The sequence below is a fragment of the Pipistrellus kuhlii genome, unplaced genomic scaffold (assembly GCF_014108245.1).
Source record: "Pipistrellus kuhlii isolate mPipKuh1 unplaced genomic scaffold, mPipKuh1.p scaffold_m20_p_14, whole genome shotgun sequence".
Lineage (NCBI taxonomy): Eukaryota > Metazoa > Chordata > Mammalia > Chiroptera > Vespertilionidae > Pipistrellus > Pipistrellus kuhlii.
This window is the reverse complement of record NW_023425449.1, coordinates 45444299-45466511: the sequence shown is the minus strand read 5'-3', so window position 1 is coordinate 45466511 and position 22213 is coordinate 45444299. Positions and strand designations below refer to the sequence as shown.

The 22213-nt window shown below is 43.8% G+C and overlaps 1 protein-coding gene and 1 long non-coding RNA gene across 3 annotated transcripts in view; both read right to left on the bottom strand.

The window, feature by feature from the left end:
- Positions 1–22213, bottom strand: part of RALYL (RALY RNA binding protein like) — a 519639-nt gene that overhangs the window by 211022 nt on the left and 286404 nt on the right. The window lies entirely within an intron of this gene.
- On the bottom strand, positions 16653–17397 carry LOC118718477. Its single transcript, XR_004987829.2, has 2 exons — positions 16969–17397; positions 16653–16909 (listed from the first exon to the last, which is right to left on the bottom strand). It is a non-coding gene; the product is annotated as an uncharacterized LOC118718477 (long non-coding RNA).

The window sequence follows — 22213 nt, the reverse complement described above, 5'->3', positions numbered from 1 at the left end:
TTGCAGGCACATACCCAGTAGGGAGTGTGCAGTAGACAGCTGATCGATGTTTCTCTCTTATTGCTATTACTAGCTGTCTATCCATCTCCCTTTCTCTCTATAATTTATATATATAAAGAGTTTAGGCTGAGGACATGGCAGACCTGGACTTAAATCTCTGCTATGTGACCTTGGGCAAGGTAATCACAAATTCTCCTAAGTTGCAGAGGTCTTACATGAAAACAGTAATCATATACCTCCCCAGGTTCTTTGAAGCTTAAATACAGGGTAGTTTTCTATAAGGCTAGTCCCCTCTGGCATCAGGAAACATCCTAAATAGCAAATTCCCTAAGTGATTCCTCCACACCTTTCCATTCTCTACACCTAATGCAGCTCAGCGTTCAGCACCACGGACAGCAAGCACCTGCTTTCCTACCTGCCCCTTAGTCAGTTGGTATCTACCTCAAAGACAGGACCCCCTCCTGTTTCTCCTTTGTCTCCAGTGTGCAGCCAAGTACTCAGTACGCTTGGCATATTGGGTAATGTAAAAATAAAAGGCATTTATGACTAACTCAAGTGTCAACTCAAACCACATTTACATGTATTTTGCTTTCACAATAATCTTAAAGTATATTTAAATGAGTTGTAAAATGTTCATCAAATAAATACTTTATATTACAATGTGGACATGAATAACAATAATTGCTGAATATATGCATATATGTTAATATGTGTACGTGTGTGCTTATACATATATATGTACAAGCACACATGAACTGTATTCCAATAATAATGCATATTTTTATTATTACTACTGTTGTTCAATAACATGAACTAATAATGTTGACAATATAAATGAACAAGTACTTATTGAGCTGTCGCAATGACTTTAGAATGCACACAGCACTGAATTAGCCTTTTTTCTAGGGGGACTTTCTCCCAAATTAGACAAAAGACTAGACACAAACACAGAGAATGAAGGTTAATCCATTCAGGGAAGAAAGAGTAGCATCATGGCATATACATCAACACCTGATGCTGAAGAGCAAAGTGAGGGGTTCTAAATTGCACAATGCAAGTTCATCACCATTATCGAAAATACCCACATCAATGCAAGGACTCAAGCTCATATTCTAAGGCAGTGGGCGGCAAACTCAGTCAACAGAGCCAAATAACAACAGTACAATGATTGAAATTTCTTTTGACAGACAAATTTTTTAAACTTAAACTTCTTCTAACACCACTTCTTCAAAATAGACTTGCCCATGCCGTGGTATTTTGTAGAAGGGCAACACTCAAGGGACCAAAGAGTTGCATGTGGCTTGCGAGCCACAGTTTGCTGACCATGGTTCTTAGGAATGTGGGCCAGAATGTCTCAAGTCAGGGAAGGACCAGATGCAGCAATCACCGGGCAGCCAGCTCTGCAGAAGCAGGTGGAATCACCTCAGACTCTGACTGACACCTCACGGAATAAAGGGCTCGTGGAAAGCTGTGCATAGAAAGCTTCCAGGGCAACGACAAAGTCACCCTCTAATAGCTCCTGCAGGATCCTAAGGAGGTATGAGCAGATGGGAGGAAGCTGGGTGCTAGTGGCTCTATTCTCTCCACACGATTGTTATTGTCTTTATTTTCAACTCACAAATCATAGTTCTTTACTACAAGCCTATTACAGTTTTTTTTTTTTTTGTTTTGCTTTTTGCTTTTGTACATCTCAGGTGATCACAAAATGGCATTATTTTCTGGAAAAAGAAACTTGAAAAAAAACACACTAGAAGATTCATAACTTTAAAAAATAATAACAAATAATAAAAAATTATTTAATCCCCATTAAATTAAATACATTTAATCATTAAACATACTTATTAAATATTAAGTCCCTGAAGATATTAAAGAAAGGTAAAACTTTTGTGAATGTGACCCGTTTGTTTTTATAAATTACTCTGTGTTCTGATATCTAGATTTTTCCCCCACTTAAAAATATATCAATTTTGTGGGCTAGAAAAGTCAATGCAATGGGGAGGGGGAAAGGGCACATATGTAATAATTTCAACAATAAAGATGAAAAAGACATAAAAAACTAAAACCCCAAAATATATAAATTTTTTAAAATCAAATACATGGGTAAGATACACTTAGCAAACATGGGTTATATTTAGGCTCTAAACCTTTCTAGCTGAATAATTTCACCATTTATAAGCTTCTGTTTTCTTGACTTTTCAAAAATAACTTACATCATCATTTGCTGCAAGGATTTAATAATGCAAAGTGTTTTAGCCTCCGAGCAATGCCTGGCATATACTATGCCTCAAAAATATTAGTTGTTTTTTAAAAAATGTTCAGCATCTTTATTTTCCCCCTCTCTTAAAAATCTTTATTGTTGAAAGTATTACATATGCCACATTTGCCCCCCCGCCCCATTGACTTCCTCTAGCCTGCCCCAACCCTCCCAGGCCTACTGTCTGTGTCCATAGGTTATGCATATATGCATCTACATTCTTTCTTCCCATTCTCCCCACACCTTCCCTCTGAGGTTGCACAGTTTGTTCGATGCTTCTGTGCCTCTGGATCTATTTTGTTCCTTAGATAACACGTCTGAGTGAGATCATGTGATACTTATCTTTCTATAACTGGCTTATTTGACTTAACATAATGCTCTCCAGGTCCATTCATGCTGTTGCAAATGGTAAGAGTTCTTTCTTCTTTACAGCTGCATAGTATTCCATAGTGTAGATGTACCACAGCTTTTTTTATTCACTCATCTGCTGATGGGCACTTGGGATATTTCCAGATCCTAGTCATTGTAAATTGTGCTGCTATGGACATAGGGGTGCATACATTCTTTCTGATTGATATTTTGCGACTCTAAGGATATATTTCTGGAAGTGGGCCACTGAGTCAAATGGCAGCTACATTTTTAGTTTTTTTGAGGAAACTCCATACTGTTTTCCACAGTGGCTGCACCAGTCTGCATTCCCACCAGAAGTGCACTGCACATCCTTGTCAGCACTAGTCATTTTTAATTTTTTGATGGTAGCAATTCTTAAAAAACAAACAAACAAACAATTATATAATTGATTTTTTTTACAGAGAGGAAGGAAAAGAGATAGAGAGTCAGAAATATCCATGGGAGAGAAACATTGATCAGCTGCCTCCTGCATATCTCCCACTGGGGATATGCCCACAAGCAAGGTACATGCCCTTGACTGGAATTGAACCTGGAACCCTTCAGTCTGCAGGCTGACGCTCTATCCACTGAGTCAAACTGGTTAAGGCAATGGTAGCTAGTCTGACCAGGGAGAGGTGACATCTCCTTGTCATTTTGATTTGTATCTCTATGATGATTAGTGACTGAGCATTTTTTCATGTCTCTTGGACTTTTATATTTCCATTTTGACAGACAAATTTTTGAGAAGGTTCTATTTAGGTCCTTTGCCCATTTTTTAATTGAATTGTTTGTCTTCCTTTTGTTAAGTTGTATGAGTTCCCTATTTATTTTGGAGATGAATCCCTTATCAAATGAATCATTGGCAAATATGTTCTCCCATGTAATGGGTTCTCTTGCCATTTTGTTGATGGTTTCCTTTGCTGTGCAGAAAGTTTTTATTTTGATGTAGTCCCATTTGTTTATTTTCTCCTTAGTTTCCTTTGTCCTGGGAGATGTATCAGTAAACATATTGTTATGGAAAATGGACATATTCTTAGAAAAACACAATCTTCTAAAACTTAATTAGAAAGAATCAGAAAACCTCAATAGGCTGATAACTACTGATGAAATTGAAGTAGTAGTAGTAGTAGTAATAATAATAATAATAATAATAATAAACTTCTAGAAAACAAAATCCCTGGTCTGGATGGCTTCACAAGGGAGTTTTACCAAACATTTAAAGAACTAACACCTATCCTCCTTAAACTATTCCAAAAAATTTAAGAGGAAGGAACACTTCCAAGTTCTTTCTATGAGCCTAGCATCACCCTAATTCTGAACCCACATAAGGACACTGCAAAGAAAGAATATTACAGGCTGATATTCTTGATGTACATAGATGCTAAAACCTTCAACAAAATATTAGTAAATTAGATCCAGCAATGCACTAAAAAATAAGTTTTTAATTTTGTAGGGATGTTTCTTTTACTCTTCCAGACATATAATACAACTAGAGGCCCAGTGCACAAAGCGGGGGGGGTGTCCCTCAGCTTGGCCTCTGCCCTCTTGCAGTCTGGGATCCCTCGCTCCTTACCACCCACCTGCTCGCTGCTCCTTACAGCTTGGCTCGCTGCTCCTTAGCACTGCCTCAGAGGCAGGAGAGGGTCCTGCCCCCGCTGCTACGCTCACCAGCTGTGAGTCTGGCTTCTGGCTGAGCAGCGATCATCTGCCCCCTGCTGGTCAGTGAATATCATAGCGACTAGTCATTCTGGTAGTTCCACTGTCATAGTCACTTAGGCTTTTATTATGTAAACTAGTGACCTGTTGCAGGAATATTCCTGCAAGACTTCCAGCGGGCTTCCCTCCCACCACTGCCACCTCTCCCGCCCCCCCATCCCCACCTCTCCTGCTGCAGCGGGCAGGGCAGGGTGAGGTGGGGCAGGCAGGACAAGTGGGCTTATGTCCACTGGGCTCTGCAGGCCCAGCAGACAAGACAGAATCACAGTAATGGTGGACACAGCGAAGTGGAGGCTTCAGAAAGCAGTGATATGGCGCTTTTCAAACATCTCCCCAGGTCTTGGAGAGGTTCCTTCCGCGTCACTCCCTGGGTGTTTGGACAGAGCATAAGGACGTGCCCGTCACCAACAGCAAAGAGCAGAAATGACACTGTCAGACTTATATGTCCTAGAAAACAATGGCTTGGAGTCCTGGCCCCTGGAAAAAAGCCAGGCTGCAGGGAGCCATGCCACACAGGACACCTGGGGCACTGTCCTCCCAGGTGAGGCTCCAGACCTGTGACTGAACTAAGGTTCCAGGGGGCTCCGGGAGCCAGTCTCCACGCAAGGCCCCAGACATTGGGGACCAGAGACAAGATTCCCGCCCTGCCCTTTTGAATACTGACCAGGAGATCTGAACATAATGACATGGATGTCTTGTCCTGACAAAGTTGGGGAAATTGTTCTGCAGATGGAACACTCTTAATAACTGTAACGATATTCACAATGAGAAGATGCACCTGAGCTATACCTGCCACAGTGCACGTTCTGTAGCTGAAATGAGAGGGTTACCAGAAAGAACTTTTAGCTTAAATAGACCATAAAAACGCCTCTGCTATTAATTAATATGTCAGTTATGGATTTTAAGGACTCAGTAAATGAATGCATGGAATGAAGGTAAAATTATTTAAGTCTCTGCTGTTGGTTGTGGCTGCTGATGTAAGGGAGGAGTGTGCTAAGTGTAAAATACACACCAGCAATGGAAAATTTAGTATGAAAAAAAGATTTAAAGAAATCTCATTAAAATTGTAGATTGATTAATATTTTGGGCATTAGCTCATAGTTTTATATTGATTACACTAGAGGCCCAGTGCACGGAATTTGTGCATGGGGAAGGGAGGGAGGTTGTCCCTTAGCCTAGCCTGCACCCTGTCCAATCTGGGACCTCCAAAGGGATGTACAACTGTCCATTTAGGGCAGTTATACATCCCTCTCACAACCCAGGACTGCTGGCTCCCAATTGCTCACCTGCCTGCCTTTTTGATTGCCCCTAATCGCTTCTGCCTGCCAGCCTGATCACCCCCTAACCACTCCCATGCCAGCCTGATTGATATCTAGCTGCTCCCCTGCCAGCCTGTTTGCCACAAACTTCCATCCTCTGCTGGCCTGGTCACCCCTAACTGCCCTCCCCTGTAGGGTTGATTGCTTCCAACTGCCCTCCCTTGCAGACTTGATCCCTCCCAACTGCCCTCCTCTGCTGGCAATCTTGTGGTGGCCATTTTGTGTCCACATGGGGGCAGGATCTTTGATCACATGGGGGCAGCCATATTGTGTGTTGGAGTGATGGTCAATCTGCATATTACTCTTTTATTAGATGGAATAGAGGCCTGGTGCATGGGTGGAGGCCACCTGGTTTGCCCTGAAGGGTGTCCCAGATCAGGGTGGGGGTTCCCTTGGGGTGTGGGGCAACCTGAGTGAGGGGCCTGTGGTGGTTTGCAGGCCAGCCAAGCCTCCCAGCAACACAAGCAGAGGCCCTGGTATCTGGAATTTATTTACTTTCTACAATTGAAACTTTGTAGCCTGGAGTGGAGCCAAGCCTTCTACTCGCTCAGTGGTGGCAGCCATTTCTGTTTGGATTTGTTTACTTTCTATAATTGAAACTTTGTAGTCTTGAGTGGAGGCTTAGGCCTGCAAGGCAGAAAGCTTGGCTTCCTCTGTTGCCAGGTAAATGCCTCCTTCCTGCTCTGTGGCTGTAGCCATCATGGTTGGGTTTATTTGCATATTTGCTCTGATTGGCTTGTGGGCATGGCTTGTGAGCATGGCTTGTGGAGTGGAGTGATGGTTAATTTGCATATTACTCATTGATTAGGTAGGAGAATGGCTAAAATGATAATATTTTGGTTAGTGGTTAACTAGAATATATTACAAAGTAATTTCATATTTTTCCTTTTACTTATTTTTGTTACTTTGACTCCTAAAAAATTTATATTTAACTGTAGTTTACATGGTGTCGCTGTTGGATAGAACTGGATGAACCTATTATTCTTTCTTAAAAATTACTATCTTATCTAATAAAATAGTAACATACAAATTGACCGCACCTCCACTATACCCATAAGCCACGCCCACCAGGCAATCAGGAGCAAGTATACAAATTAATCCAACCAAGATGGCTGTGGCCACAGAGTGAGGACTCCACTTGGGTTGCAGAGGGAATAGGGGGGGTGGGGCATGGCCAGCCTGCAAACCACCACAGGCCCCTCACCCATGCCATCCCACACCCAAGGAAACCCCCAACCCCCATCCAGGACACCCTTCAGGGCAAACCAGCTGGCCCCCACCCATGCACCAGGCCTCTATCCTATCTAATAAAAGAGTAATATACAAATTGACCATCACTCCAACACACAATATGGCTGCCACATATGGCCAGCAGCGGAAGACAGTTGGGAGGGACCAGGCCTTCAAGGGAGGGAGGTTGGGGGCAATTAAGCCTGCAGGGGAGGGTAGTTAGGGGTGACCAGGTCAGCAGAGGAGGGGAGTTGGGAATGACCAGGATTGCAGGGAAGGGAAGTTGGGGGGTACCAGGCCTGCAGGGAAGGGCAGTTAGGGGCAATGAGGCAGGCAGGCAGTTGAGCAGTTGGGAACCAGCAGTCCTGGATTGTGAGAGAGATGTCTGACTGTCCATTTAGGCCCAATGCTACTGGTAGGATCCAGCCTAAATGGGTAGTTGGTAATCCCTTGAGGGGTCCTAGATTGGAGAGGGTGTAGGCTGGGCTGAGGGACCCAAGCAGAGGCCCTGGTATCTGGAATTTATTTACTTTCTACAATTGACCCCACCCCCATGCACAAATTTTGTGCCTCTAGTATATTTAATAATGAAAAAAACAGAACCTTATTAATAATTCTCATTCTGTCACAAATTTCTCCAATTCTGAAAAGCAAAAGGACTGAGTTTAGTTTTCCAATGATTTCTGTGACCCAAGTGGGTGATGTATGACTTATAATGGCTTGTCATTCCAAGACAAGCGGGAAAGACTTGGTGTTAGAAACTCCCATTAGACACTGACCTTACTGGTTGTGACCTTACTAAGATTCTGAGTGTTTTAAATTCTTTTCTCATTTTCATACCAAAACACAATGTAGCAAACTCTTTCGCAGAGTTTCTTTATTTTCTCACTAACTTTAAATATATTTCCTCATGAACATAATTCATTTCTGTTTCCCTAGATTTAACACCTTTTGAAGCAGAGACCAAAGTGATAAAAATGTAATAACTAAAATAATCTTTAAACAAAGGCTCCGTAGCTTGGGAACGGTTCAAAAGCGGGGAGGCTCTATATGAACATTTCCAAAGTAGGAAGATTTAGTTTTATTTCGTAAAGACATGGCTTTCCTTTGGAAGGTTGGAGTGGCTGTGCACACCCAGGTGAGCCTCCCACTCAGCTGAACCCACAGCACGGACTCAGGACATGGCTTCCTGCAGCACTGGCTGCTCTTCCTCCACGCAGGCGCTGGCCCTGTGCTCACAGGGACTTCACACCCCTCAGGCTGCGGGCCCTGCCCCAGCCTCACCCCAGGCCTGGCACTTCGCCTTTCCTGCTGGGCTCTTCTTAATCACCCCCGCCTCTGGAGGGCACTGTGCAGGCCAGGCGGACAGTGTTAGCTTCACAGCCCTGAGATCCGCTGTGTCCTCCGGAGAAGTGTGTCATCAGGCCCTACGCAGCTGCCGGCCTGCTTGTCTGGTGGCCCAGAGGCAGCAGGTGGCCATGTGGGCAGCACCTTCAGCAGGCGCAGCAGAATCTCAGAGGGCAGCAGTAGCTGCCACCTGGGGATCGGAGGTGGGGAGCACCAGGGTGGCTCTGGGTCTCTGGGGTCTGACTAAGTTGGGGGCTCCTGCCAGGAATTGAAAGTCCCCATGTGCCCGACGGGTGGAATGTGCTGGGAAGGGAATAGCCTGTTACCTGCCGCTGAGGCCACAGCCCGGCCGCTCCCTGCACTAGGTATGCCAGAAGCACACATGTGCCAGGTGTATAAGCAGCACACACACGCCGGGTGTATGAGAAGCACACAGGGTCCCTGACGGCAAAGTCCTGGGAGCAGGGCTGCACTCCTCTGCGTCTCACAGGCACAGCGGAGCAGAGAGCAGCGTGCGGCTCACACAGCGGCGGGGGCAGGTCCGCTGTCCACCGGAGACCTCTCAGCCTCCAGCCACGCTGCCTTGGGGCTGGCACCCCTATCCACCCAAGGAGCAAACATGGAGCCTGAAGATGCACAGTTTCTGTCACAAAAACACATGCATCTGCCATCACCAGCCTCTGGCTGTCCAAAGAAAGGCGCCGTTTCTCTAAGTTCACCACGTGTTCTCCTGTGACCTGAGGTTACACGTAAATATCTAACTGGGGAACGGAATTCAGTCCTAGTAACCAAACACATCTTTAAAAAGTCCTCCCTATGCTGAGGGCTTCTTTACAGTGTCCATGACAACGGAAGTTCAAGAATGCTTTGTTTACATGCCTGGGATAAGGGAGAAGCTGACACAATGTCACAGGAACATAAAGGAAAGCTGTTCATGTTCACAGTCTAAACTACAGCATTGTTAGGTGCCTTTGTTTTCAACCAACAGTTTTCAACTGACAGAAAAAGAAACTGATAGCCCTCACAGGAGGTCATTTCTGCCAAAACCTGTGACTATGACACTTCACTTTTTCATACTAACAATTGGACCTAAATAGACACTTCTCCACCATGGACATACAGACGGCCAAGAGACATGAAAAAATGCTCAAAGCCACTAATCATCAGAGAGATGCAAGTTCAAATGACAATGAGGTATCACCTCACACCTGTCAGAATGGCTACCATCAACAAATCAACAAACTACAAATGTTGGGGAGGTTGTGGAGAAAAAGGAACCCTCGTGCACTGCTGGTGGGAATGCAGACTGGTGGAGAACAGTATGGGGTTTCCTCAAAAAACTACAAATGGAACTCCTATTTGACACAGTGATTTCACTTCAAAGAATATATCTGAAGAAACTTGAAACACCAAGCAGAAAGGATATATGCACCCCTATGGTCATAGCAGCACAATTCACCATAGCTAAGATTTGGAAACAGCCCCAGTGCCCATCAGCAGAGGAGTAGAAAAAAAGCTGTGGTACATCTACACAAAGGAAGGTTCTCTTACTCTTTGCAACAGCATGGAGGGACCTGGAGAGCATTATGCTAAGCGACATAAGCCAGTCAGAGAAAGACAAGTGTCACAGGATCTATCTCATTTGTGGAATCTAATGAATAAAATAAACTGAAGAACAAAATAGATCCAGGGGCATAGAAGCATGAACATACTGCAGAATCTCATAGGGAAAGTGGAGGTTAGGGGGTGGGTAAGGAGGAATTGAACAAAGAACCTGATTGCATCCATGCGGAACCATGGACACAGACAATAGTGTGGAGAAGGCCTGGGGTGGGTAGTGGAGGTAGGGGTGGGCAAGAAGGGGTCAACGAGGGAAAGAGGGGACACCTGTACTTCTTTGAACAATAAACGTTTAAATAGTAACTGTCTTTCTTCATGAACGACAAGTTTTAAGAGAAACAATGCTTTGACGGCAAATGAGTGGCCATGGAAGACAGTGGCTTCTATTGCAATTTGATGCCATGGCCTTGGGTTTGTGCAAAGGTGGCCGTAGCTGTATTCATTGTTGCTTTTTTTACCATCAGTGCAAATGCTAACACTGAGAAAAACATGCCATGCTATTAATTACAAAGGAAAACGTTTGGACCTTACAGGCCACACCCATCCTTGCAAAGACCCAGGGACAACTGTTGGAGAACAATGAACAATGACCTTTTATTATTTTCTCTAAAACAACCTTCTTGTGTAGTTACAGGCGGGCGTGATGGAGCCATCACGTGTTTCACACCCAGCGTTTCCATTTCTAAACATCACAGGGGACCCAAGCAGGCTGCCTTGGCCACCTGTCTGCCCCCTGGGTGTGCGGCCAGGGAACCCTCTCCCGGTGAAGGGCCGTCCACGTCTGGTCCCTGGGGCACGCAGGCGCTTGGTGAGGCCTGCGCAGTAAGCAGGAGCTTTTGCTGCCTTAGCAAGACAAGCCCCAAATGACCCTCCATTGCCTGGGCGGTCCTCCTGATTCCCAGGAGGGGAACACTTCCCAAGCTGCACTAGCCAATCACTGACCCGAGTTGATGCCCAGACATGTGAGTAAACGATTTCCTGGAATAATTCACTCTCAACCCAAACTGAAGCGGAACAATGGCCACACTTCGGGGACTCTACAGACGGAAGCAAGTGGTTCAAACTACCTTTAGTCACACTTTTAAAAATGAGCTCACTGCTTCCTACAATGGCATGCATTTTCAGTACAGCATTTTATGCTTATATTTGATTACAAACAAACCAATAGACATGATTTTAGTTTTGACTTACAAATAAGCAACAGACATATGCGAGATTTTAATGGGAGATTAACTAGGAGATTCCGAGGCACTAAAATAAATAGAAAAGGCTTCTAATTGCTGCTGCAGAATACAAATGCCATGCTATTATTCTAGAACATAGCAATTTTCCCCCCTTTTTAACTTGAAAATCAGAGCCTTCTGCATCATCAAGGGAGTGAAATGAAAGCAAAACAAGTTAGAGGTCTGGTTGAGGGGTCTTTTCTATTTTGCTGAAAGTAAATGGTGTCTCTGAAGAGTATGCAGCTTGACATTCTGATATCTGTTCAAAAGCAATTCAGCTGGCGAGGGATCTGCCAGGGCTGATGGTGCCAGAGAGCTGATGGAGATTGTACTTGAAGTAAATGATACAGACTAAACCCAGGAGTAGACATCTGTGCCAGAATCCCTCCAAGATCGCGGTATTTGTGGATTTTGCCTCTGAAGTTTCTCCTGCTGCAAGTCACTTGGGTATTCTGGTTCCCAACCTCTGCCGAGGGCCCAGGCACATTCCCGAGTCCTCACAGAGGCTGGGAACACTCCCGGCTGTATTGCCTCCCTCATCCTCAGCTCTCCCCACCGCGAGGCTGGAGCCAGCGTATGCGGCAGCTCCCTCCACACGTTTGTGTCTAAAACTCAGGTCTGTACCAGGTCTGCATGCCTGATCCTTTAGGTAGGAACCTTGGTACAGGGAAGATGCTCTAACTAACTGAGCTGCCCAGCCAGTCTTCAGGATTGAATTCCGTTTCTAATTTAGGAACAGACCTATTGGTTTTGTTTTGTTTTGTTTTGTTTTTGTTTTGTTTTGTATCCATTGCCCCACCATGCCCTGCCTACCACTTTTTGATAGTGTGGGTTTTGGGGCATTTGCCATTTCTTGGTTTCCAATATAGCAGCCCATCAGCAGGATATGGTTTTCAAATATTCTTGTTGCAGAAGGACTTTCTGTTAAAAAGGCGGAGAATGAAGGCTACGGCACGGAAGGCAGGAAATGTACTATGTGAGTCATCATTCTTCCTCCTAAAGACCCAGACAGCTCACCGTCTAATGGGCCCTGTGCAGATACACACGGCACTACCCATTAGGGATGCATCACAGAAGCCAAATGCCTGCACGTCTACCTGACCTCATTCAGATGAATAGCTTTTGTGTCCAATGGACTAAGGCACAAGGCAATTAATCCTTCCCACCTTCAGTTACTGGAGGAGGATGGGATAGGGGAAAAAGAGAAAACCAACAATTTGGGACTGTTCTATTTGGTCTACAGCAATTATTTTATTGAGCCATGATAATTCTGCGAGGTGGTGACATAACCCACATTCACAGGGAGGACACTGAGGCAGCTCAGAAAGGTGTTGTAAGGGCCCGAGATTCCAGCCTGAGTGCATAGCCAGGCTAAAATCTGATGTCAGTAAAGAGGGAAGGAGGAAAAGCTGCCTGGAGTCATGGGAGGAAGGGTTAGAGTCTGCTGGGAGTGATGGGAGGGAAGGGTTAGAGTCTGCTGGGAGTGATGGGAGGGAAGGGATAAAGGCTGCTGGGAGTGATGGGAGGGAAGGGATAAAGGCTGCTGGGAGTGATGGGAGGGAGGGGTTAAGACCTGCTGGGTTTACTACTTGAGGTTGTCTGTTTCCTGTGTGTCCAACAAGGTCATACATTTCAACATTCAGGGACCCAGCCTTCACCCAAGGCCCTCACTTCCCAAAGGAGAACTTGCTGAGGCTGAATTCAACCAGTTTTGCAATATAGCAACCCACACATTGACATTTGTGTTTGATTTCAGCAATATCAACCCTGCAGCTATGGGAAGTGAGAGCTTAGTTCAGACTACTATGGAAATTCTCTGATTCTCTGATAGTGGGTGATTTTGAGAGTTAACAGGCCCGAGCTTGTCATTTTCTCTTGTTCCCTCAAGTGCACTCAGGGAAGACTCTGCCAACACCAATCCTCCTAGTCCTCCTCGCTGTTCTAGGGGTCAAGTGCTACCTGGGAGCTCAAACTAGCTGCTCAAAGGGCCTTTCATTGCCATCAACTACAGGCCCTCATCCACACATTAATTCCATGTGCTTGTGTGTAGGGAGTGACTCTAGGGTTAAGCCTCAGACTGGCAAAGCCACAAACAAGTCCCAGCTTAGAGGGCACAGCCCTCTTAGCATCATTAAGCTTGACCTTATGAGCTGCCTATATACTATCTGGGTAGCTGATGGGCTGTGGGAGGTGCAGCAAGTGCTGCCAAACAAGTGAAACTTACAAGAACATTATAACTATGGTGACCACTACCTTGTTTACTCCTGGCTGTAAAATAAAGGCTCAGCTTGCTGTCTGGATATGTTCTGTGGTATCAGCCAGACACAAGAGAGCCACCTAGACCCAGCTTATTCTCTTTGTCTTTTTTTCATCCTTCACTGGCTCTTCCTCAGGCTCACCAAACCCTTTGCTGTGCTGGCCCAGCACATGTGGCACCCAATGCGGGGTCTGAGTTTAGAGGAAGTGCAGTTGTCAAGTGAAAGGAAGATCCAGTGAAGGATGTGCAGAAAGCAAAAAGGAAGGTAAGGAGTGAAGTTTAGTGATAACTAGGTGTAAAACATGGGAAATTCAGGATCGTAGGACATATCCATGCTTAACGCTATGCTCCAAGCATGGGACTGTTGTGTGAGTTATCAACAGTTTTTTGATTTGTTGGATTTTTTTTTTAATAAGTTTTTATTGTTCATATTATTACAAATGTTCCTTCCCCCCCCCCCCCATTGCTCTCCTCCACCAGGTTCCCACCCCGCCCTCTGCCCTTTCCCCTCTCCCCATTGTCCTCATCCATAGGTGCACAGTTTTTGTTCAGTCTCTTCCCACGGCCCCCTCTCCCCTTTTCCCCAAGAATCGTCAGTTCACTCCCCTTCCATACCTCTGTTTCTATTATATTCACCAGTTAATATTGTTCATCAGATTTTTTTAATTTCCTTGGTTTTTAGATTCACTTGTTGATAGTTATGTATTTGTTGTTCATAATTTTTATCTTTGTTTACTTTCTCTTCTGAAAGAACCCCCTTCAGCAATTCATATAATTCTGGTTTGGTGGTGATGAACTCCTTTAGTTTTTTTTTATTAGTGAAGCTCTTTATCTGGCCTTCGATTCTGAGTGATAGCTTTGCTGGGTAGATTATTTTTGGCTGTAGGTTCTTGCTATTCATCACCTTGAATATTTCTTGCCATTCCCTTCTGGCCAGCATGGTTTCTGTTGAGAAGTCAGCTGACAATCGTATAGGTGCTCCTTTGTAGGTTACTACCTTCTTTGCTCTTGCTTCTTTTAATATTCTCTCTTTGTCTTTTGCTCTTGGAATTTTAATAATGATGTGTCTCGGTGTGGTCCTCTTTGGATTTCTTTTGTTTGGAGTTCTGTGCGCTTCCTGGACTTGTAAGTCTAATTCTTTCACCAGGTAGGGGAAGTTTTCTGTCACTATTTCTTTCAGTATGTTTTTGATATCTTGCTCTCTCTCATCTTCTGGGACCCCCATAATTCTGATGTTGGTTCGCTTGAAGTTGTCCCAGAGGTTTCTTACATTATCTTCAATTTTCTGGATTCTCTTGCCTTCTAGCTTCTGTGGAGGAGTGTCTTCTGGCTCTTTATGTTCCAAATCTTTGACTTGATTCTTGCGATCTTCCCTTCTGTTTTTAGGACTCAGTAAAATATTTTTTATTTCAGACAATGTATTCTTTATTTCTTGTTGATCCCTTATCATTTCTTGTTGACTCCTTATTAATTCTAGTTGATCTCTTTTCATATCCTCATAGGCCTTATCCATCTTTTCTAGGAAATTCTTGAAAAACCTTATAAGCGTAGATTTGAACTCTATATCCAGACACTTTTTGTCCTCCATTTCTTTCGTTTGTGATCTATTTTGTTGTCGCATTTCGCAGTTACAGATGGGACGGGGTTTCAGGGTGGAGCCTGCAGCTTTGGCTTCTGTCAGCCCCGCCCTATGCGGGTCTGTCAGTGCTCGCTGCAGGCGCCTCTGAGAGAAAGGTGCCCTCGATTTTTGCCTGCTACCAAACAGTCTATGCTCTCCCCCAATGAGCACGGTATTGGGGTTCAGTTCAGTTGGAAGTGAAGTTGGAGGTGGCGTTCAGAGCAGTCTGGAGCCCAGGTCTCCTTCCCATCAGGGCAATCCCGCGGCACAGCCGACCGTCCCTTCTCTGCGCGCAGTGTGCGCGCCTCCGGGACCTCCTTTCACCTCTCCCCAGGGTTCCGCCTTACAGCCCGGCTCCCTATGGCTGAGCCTGAGTCCCCGGGGTCTGGCCCAGAACCGGGGTTCAGAGCAGTTGGGGGCCCAGCACAGTCGGAGCTTTTCTCTCCTTTCCGCTCTGGAATGCCCGCCAGGCACTCGGCCTCCCTCCTCTCCGGCTCCGTCTTCTCCGCGTCTCCGTACCTTGGGCTTTTCCAGCTCCTTCGCGCCTCCTTCTGGTTTTCTCCTTGCTTCTCGCTGTAGAATTTCCAGTCAGTCAACCTTCCTGTAGTTCTGGGCAATGTCCGTTTTATATTTTAGTTGTATTTTATTGAAATTGTTGTGTGCGGCTGCGGCTAGGTGTTCACCTGGGCGCAGCCATCTTGGATCTCTGATTTGTTGGATTTTGTAATTAAAACCTGCCCATGGTTTCCTGAGTAAGGAAAGGTAAATGTAGAGGCATGGAAGAAGGTATAAAAGCAACTTAGATATCATTATATAGCTGAAGGTCCAGGGAGAATTCCTCTCTCTACTTTCAGTCTGTGGTCCCTGATTTGGGACTGCCTAGAGCCCACTGTTGAAAGGGAATGAATGAATGTGGCAGGGGAACTAAGACGGATAGTTGAAGGTTACCAGAGGCTTAATATTGTTGCAAAGGCTTATCTCTCACCTGGAGACTACTTGGATGTATTTTATTCATGGATGTATTTTATTCATGTCTGTGCTGACATTGGACAATCTACGTTTGGGGAATAGTATTAACTGCCATACTCACTGGTCAGCAGAAAAGGAAAGGGAGCTGCCTTAACTGTGGCAAACTAGAGCATTTTGCTGAAGACTGCAATGCCAGAAATGAAAGCCAAAGGGCTGCAGGGAGTGGGAACAAGCAGCTGGACTATGTTCAGGATGCATGAGAGAAAGCACTGGGTAAAAGAATGCCACTCCGAGACTGATGATGATGATAACCCAATGCTCCCATAGGCAGGGAAACTTCAAGCGGGGCCATCCCTGGTCCCACCAGACAGTAGGGTCCTTATCCTTGACCCCACTGCAGCCTTTCCAGCTGGCTCAGTAAACCAAGCACAGGATTGGCAAGCTCTCCCTGGGGTGATAGATCAAGACTCAGACAATAGCAGAAAGAGCCAATTCTACTCTTAAAAAGCAATGATAAAAAAGGGTGGAGGGAAGAAGAATGTTATGTGTTAAACTTTTTTAATTACAATGCAGAGAGTTGTACTGTGGCCGAAAGGCATCAGGCCTCCTGTACAATAGCCTCTGCAGGGTTAGCCAGGTGGAAGGATGCACAAACTAGACGAGAGTTTTATCAGATCCAGTAATGATGTGGGGAAGAGATTGTGTTTTATATCTTTCCAGAAGGAGCAGAGCAGCCAATTTGGATGCCAGAGTGTTACATGTGTCACCACAATGGACCCAGAGAAGCTCCTGTCCCATCATTCAAAAGACTGAGAGCTGCCCTGATGACAGCAAAGCAAAAAAGAAGAAATGAAGGCTACGCAAGAGCCCTAGGTGCCAACATGGGGTCAGCTGAAGAAGTTAACAACTGAGGCCCAGCAGATGGTAGAAAAGCAAGAAGTGGAAGCTACTCCCTCAACCATGTTTCTGGCCATGCTACATTGGTTATCTGCCAGTCTTCTGTAAAGTCTTGCAAAGCCAAGTACGAGAACTCTGAATAAACCAGCAAAAGAAACTTTCATTTAGTAGAAAAATGTTACTGTAGTTTGATTTCTCTCTTATTGCTGTGTTGCATTGGCATTGTTTTGTTATTGGTTTAGTAGCCAGAGTTTTGTTCTTGATGTTCAAGTTTTAAAATTTTAACATTTCTGTAGTTTGGGTTTTGCATTGTCCTTGTTATTGTTTTAATAGTCAGAGCTTTGTCCTTGATGTTTAAGTTTTACTTTTATTATAGTAGCTTAAAAATGAAAGAAGGGTGAAATGTAGGGAGTGGATATAGGGTTAAGCCTTAGACTGACCTGTTGGCAAAGCCACAAACAAATCCCAGCTTAGAGGGCACAGCCCTCTTAGCATAATTAAGCTTGACCTTTTGGCACCCTCTATTTCCTATTTGGGTAGCTGATGGGCTGTGGTAGGTGCAGCAAGTGCTGCCAAAACAAGTGTGTTCTTGGGCATTCTAAAAACTCCTGACCCGCATGTTGAATGTTAAATTACAAAAACATTTTAGAACATATCATTAGTAAGTAGATCTTTCCAACCGTTGGTAATCCTTTACAATGCATAGTGTTTTTAAAGTTTATGTAACTTTTTCATATATGGCATAATATTATTTAATAATAGGAATTATCTCCAGAAACTACCAATAGTTTAGGAAGAGTAAATGATACTAAAATAAATACTTCCTGTTTTGATACTAGAAATGGTCTATAATTTAAAAGCTTCAGAAATAGAAAATCTTAATTTTTGGAAGGTATTTTATGAATGTTTCTCTTCTAGCCAACTAGGCCACATTAAAGAAATGTGGCTACATAAATATCTAGTTTGTTAGAATTATGTCTTGAAATTATGCTCTCAGATAGTATTAATTAATCTATTTTATTGTCATTTACATATTTAACTTATATAGTCATGGAGAGTTTTTTTTTTAGAATATATTTTAATATTTTTCCATTTATTGGTCACCAGAAGGTAGAGATGCAAGCCTGGGCGAGGCTGCTAGTACATTAGAACATAGGATAAAAATGTTGAGAGAATTTTCTAAGGGGAAATTATAAACAAAACTAACAAAATGAATGTCAGCATGAACAGAGTGTGAAAGGGAACAGCATTTTGCATGAATGAGATCTTCATATTTTTTGATAGAGAAATCCCTTTGAGGTAAAATGAAAGCATTGCTCAGTAGGCATCCAGAAGACACCTGTCACATTCACAGAAATATGAAGAAGCGTAGATTGAGAGAGTTGGGCCCACATAAACCTTCCTTCTTCCTCTCTGACAGTAATTGAAACAGTCCTTGTACACTTAAACTCCCACTGTTTGCAACAGTTACCAACACTTAGGAAGGATTGCTCTGCAAACAGAAGCAGGAAAACAATAAAAGGTCTAGAAATCATCCACAGGAAAAATGTTGTAAGGACAGGGGTTGTTTAGCTGAGAGAATAAAAAATAAGACTTTCATGGGATGGCGATGGCAGTGGAAGTATTTGAATAGGTATTTTGTAGATAAAATGTCAGGCTTCTGGAACAATGCATATGGTGAGTGTGAGACAAGAGTAAACATTACAAAATACAGACTTAATCTTAGTCTAAGGCTCAGTCCCAACAGTCGTCACGTGTGGAAGTGCTCAAGGGAAGTGCGATCACCACTGGTGACAGGTGTCCTGCAGGCAGGTTCTGACGAGCACCAGTGGGCTGGTGTCCGCTCACTCAGAGCCATCATCCTGAGCATAACAGCATCCACTCAAAGGAGATTTATATCAACAGAACAGTGAGAAAGGCAGATCTATTTGATCTATATTTTGGACTGCTTTCCCCATCAATTCTATTGCTATAAGCGCTGGGATTGATAGACCAAACATGGGTAGGTTTCAGAATTAAATCTGAGCAGATGATAGCGATAAGGTAACCCACACTCCCACCAGAGAGGTTCTTCTTTTGATTGTATAGACATACAATGTCTTTCCGGGGACCTTACAGATCCATGTTCATGCATGTGAACACCTACGGTCTTCTAAAGTCAGACTGGATTCTGTTTATATTGTTAAAATTATAACCCTCAAATATCAAAATAAAACACAAACAAAACACTTGGCAGAAATATATAATAAAGTATATCTCCTAAGTATAGTACACATCATCATGTTATTAAAATTAGCAACAGATTCATAATGCCATAAGCTGAAAGGTGAAATATCAGAGAGGCATCCCTTTAAAACAGTATCTTTACCCACAGATTAAAGGAAAAATACTGTTTATTGCTAGGGAGGTAATTTCCCACACATAAAATCAACCAAGAAAAGATGTGAGCTTACAACAGTGCAGTGGCAGCTGGAAATTAGAAAAGAAGTTGCCCAGTTTAATCACTCAGCGTTTGCTGACGTGAAAGTCCCTAACTCTGTTTCAGCTGCTGATGTTTCTAAGCTAAAGCTCAGAGTTTTCCCTATGCTTCCCTAGGACCGGAACTTGCATCGCTGCTCAGAACTGTTCCGAGAGTGAGGGTGACTGTAGAAAGGAACCAGTGTGCTCAGAAACTGGTTCCCAGATACCAAATTAGAGAACAAGTAATTATTTGTGATCATATATAACTAGGAGCCCAGCATGCAATTCTAAATTGCATGGTGTGGACCACCCTAGGGTCGCCTGTCCGGCCCTGCTTCGCTCTCTGGCCCCCACAACAGCCGTGGCCACTGCCGGTCCTGCCCTGCCTCCCTCTCTGGCCCTTGAAACAGCCACTAACCCTACTGATCAGGCCCTGATGCTGCCTTATGCAACTTCCTCCTGTCCGGTCGACCCATTACAGCATCCCAGTTAATTAGCATATATATATATATATATATATATATATATATATATATATGAGAAATATGCTAATTAAAGACATATATATCTCCTTAATTAGCATATATATATATAAAATTTTCCATTTCCAAGATCAGTTTCCATGAGATTATACTCATAGTTTATATTTTCAGGGACCCGAGTTTGTTAATATGTAATCGTGTGCAGATGCTGGATGCAATGAGGATTATGGAAACTGTGGGGCAGGAAGAGGATTTCTGACTTTTATCAACCAGGACCCACCCCTGTCCCCAAGCCTTTCATGTGGTTGTGTGATCTGTGGCAAATTTGTGAATAAAGGGATCCATTCACCATTCTTGGTTTTTCTCCAATAAAGACATCTTTCTGTTCCTCTTTTGGAAGATGGCATCTACTGGGGTTGATGCAGCCAGGGTGGAAGACAAGCATGACCCTGACACAGTCCTGCTGAGGAGGGTCCTCTCCTGGCCAGGGGCCTCAGAGAAAGTGACAGAGGAGCTGGAGGCAGCAGCTTCTGAAGCGAGGACACAGTCTGACTCAGACGCCCAGGGCTGTTCACAGCAAAACCATTACTCCTGCTTTATAGATGAGGAAACTGAGGCTGTGATGAAGAAGTTGTGATCACATACACTCACATCCTATTGGTGTGCACACCAAGTTAAATGTCAAAGATTTACACCTGGAAGATTCACAATCATGTGGAATAACAGGCTACCATTTGAGAAAAAAGAACAAGCCCATGGAAAGTTTGGAGTCATTTCAGGCCTGTTCAAAGTGAATGTCAGCCCTAGATGGTATTGCTCAGAGTGTCAGCCTGTGCACTGAACAGCCTCGGATTTAATTCCCAGTGCAAGTTTAATTCACAGTCATGGTCAAAGCGAGTGAGGGAGGTAAATGATTGATGTGTCTCTCTCACATTGATGATTTTTTCCTCTCTCTCCTCCTTCCCTCCCTCACATACTTCCACTCTCTAAAAATAAATGGGAAAAAAACATCTTCAGGTGTGGATTCTAAACTTCAACTATAATGTGAATAATAATCTCTCGCAGATGAGTCACCCGGTAACTTACACTTCTAAATAAGACCTCCGCTCGGCGGTGGGCCTCCAGACATGAAATCAGAGAACGGCTGAGAGGCCTGGTGGAAAGAGTTCATAGACAGCCTTCAAAGTGCCTGGTGCTTTGCTCCTAACCTAACCAAGGTAGTTCCCTTAGCAATTAGCTTTGCAAAGAAACATGGAATGAGGCATAATTTGTATGTATGCTAATTTTTCATCTACATGAGCCATTACCTAGAGATGTTCTTTAGGTATTCATAATTAGCTAGTTCTAATGTGTAACTATAATTAAAATTTTAAATTAACTGCTATTCATTAACTTTGGTATTTTCAATGAGAGGGTGTCATAGTCTTTTTTTGTACCATAACTATTTATTGAAGAAAAAAGCAATGGGCAGCACACAATCCTAAATTCTGCTATTGTTGGATGCCTGTCTTAAGAAGGATTAGATTTACATTGACTGGCATTCATTGACACAATGCCTGATCTACTGTAAGTATTGGACAAAGACTTAGTAAAGAAAAAGAGCAGAATCTTCTGAAAGATACAATAAAACGTCTAAGACTTTGGAGTTTCCTAATTGCACTCAGTCTAAAAGATGATTCCTTGGCTGCACAGGCACAAACCTAGCAGAGAGGAGAAAGGACCCATCTGATAATGAGAGACAGGCATGCAGGAAAAGACAATAGCTACCTGGTCAAGTCAAGAGCGCCGAATGTACCAGTTCTCAGAGGGACCTAAACCCTCTCTTGTAACGTCCCTCCCAGCAGATAAGCAGATGACAGGCTGCCTTCCTGTGAAGACCTCCCCCCACAAGGCATCTGTGCCTTCTTATCCTCTCTTCTTGACCTGGAAATTAGGCCTCTAGTCTCACCTACCGTGTTTCCCCGAAAATAAGACATCCTCTGAAAATAAGACCTAGCGCAACTTTGGGAGAAAAAATTAATATAAGACACTGTCTTATTTTCAGGGAAACAGGGTACCACCACACATGGTTTAGCCCAGTGGTCAGCAAACTGCGGTTTGCGAGCCACATGCGGCTCTTTGGCCCCTTGAGTATGACTCTTCCACAAAATACCATGTGTGGGCACACACATGCAGTCCCATAGAAACTTCATGGGCCATGCACAGAAGTCGGTTTTTGGCTCTCAAAAGAAATTTCTATAGTTGTACTGTTGATATTTGGCTATGTTGACTAAGGAGTTTGCTGACTACTGGTTTAGCCTGTCTCTATTACCCTGAGACATCATCTTTTATGAATGAGGAGGAGGTGAGGAGTTGAGTTTACCAGAAGAGAATTCTCTGTAAAGAGTAGCATTAGGTTTTAGGACAAGAAAAGCATTGCTACAAATAGTAA